At 42.2% G+C, this 1,624-nt stretch overlaps 1 non-coding gene across 1 annotated transcript; it reads left to right on the forward strand.

Annotated features, from left to right (window-relative positions):
• Positions 1–392: 392 nt before the first annotated feature.
• Positions 393–501, forward strand: LOC136478684 (small nucleolar RNA R71). The gene has a single exon (XR_010764402.1). It is a non-coding gene; the product is annotated as a small nucleolar RNA R71 (small nucleolar RNA).
• The last annotated feature ends 1,123 nt before the right edge of the window (positions 502–1,624 follow it).

Below are 1,624 nucleotides of genomic sequence, written 5' to 3' on the forward strand. Positions count from 1 at the left end.
TGTTGTCAGTGTTGACGAAGTTGAGGTCCTCTTGGGTTTTAGGACAGGAACTGCCTGAATGTCCAACATCTCCATAGACTTCACAAGTCATGTGGGAATCCATGGCTTTGAGTGTCTCTTGGGCACTCACCTTCTCATAATGTTCCACTCACCTCATGAGTAGATCCATCTTAGCTGCAAGCATGTCAATTTCTTTAATTGAATGCATACCTCATTTACGGGGTTAGAGTCGATCGTTGCTCCATCCTTGGTTGGAGACCATCTTCTCGGTCACTGTCTTTGCATCTGCAACACTTAGTGAAAACAATGCACCACCACCACCAGCATCTAAATGGCTACTATCTAACAACACTAATCCATGGTTGAAGTTCTAGATCAAAAGCCAGTCTTCCATGCCATGGTGTGGGAAGGTAGAGATGTACTCTTGCATTCGTTCCTAGGCTTCAGGAATCGATTCATCTGCTAGTTGTTGAAAACTAGAGATCTTATTGCGTAGAGCATTAGTCTTCCCCATGGGGAAAAACTTAACTAGAAAAGCATTGGAACACTTATCCCAGGTATCAATAGCGTTGTGGTTAGAGTAAAACAATTGCTTAGCCTTTCCTAACAAAGAGAAGGGAAAAAGGCGAAGATGTATAGCCTCTTGGGTCACTCCCTTTATGGTGAATGTGCTTCAAATCTCCAAGAAATGTTGGAGGTGAGCATTTGGATCCTCGTGGGCTTTGCCACAGAGTGGACTAGCTTGAACCATCATAATTAACGATGGCTTAAGCTCAAAGTTAGCGTCCCCATTGATAACATTGGGTCCAGTGGCTACATTAGCAGCCGAGGGTGTAGAAAAATCATGAATGGACTTATGGCCCATGGTCATGGAGGGTAGTGATAGTATATGAGGAAAAAAGGATAAGCTACTTAGGATAACTAAAAACAACCTAGCTAACAAATTTAGCCTTATAAATTCGATGCTAGTTGCCTTCCCCGGCAACGACGCTAGAAATGCTTGTTGATACTTCTTAACAACTATTGGAGGATTCCACAAGCGCATAGAACTATCACGTAGCACTTCGCTTGGTGAGTACCGAGTGTCGAATTTATATTTTTTCCCATAGGAAGGCGGAAGGCTAGAATTTATATAGAACTAGGATTTGTTAAAGGTTGGTCTTAAGTTGATCCTAGGTAGGTGAACGATAGTGAAGGATGGGTGTGAACTACCTAAACTAACTACTAAATACAAGCTAACTAGAGATAGCTAGGTGGGAGAGCGAGTGATATATCTTTCTAGTAACTAAGGGTAAACAAATAACTAGGAGAAATGTGATAGTACTTCAGGGCACAGCCCGCCTACCAACTAGGAGAGTTAAATAGACAAGGTCTGCCATGAGCCATATGATTTAATAACTAGACCTATCGTGGTGGAATATAGAGGATGGACAAGGCTTTCACCACTTGCCACCTACCACAATCTATCTGGAGGCCTAGCCATATCCACAAGTAATCTATAGCCTAAGCACCACGCTTAATCTATAAACTTACTACTTCGATCTGAGCTCCGATGAAATGAGATCAAAGCATCCTAACTTGATGGTGGAACCGGTACTAACGAAAGACTACTAATAATAAGATA

Source organism: Miscanthus floridulus, chromosome 8, assembly GCF_019320115.1.
Source record: "Miscanthus floridulus cultivar M001 chromosome 8, ASM1932011v1, whole genome shotgun sequence".
Classification (NCBI taxonomy): domain Eukaryota; kingdom Viridiplantae; phylum Streptophyta; class Magnoliopsida; order Poales; family Poaceae; genus Miscanthus; species Miscanthus floridulus.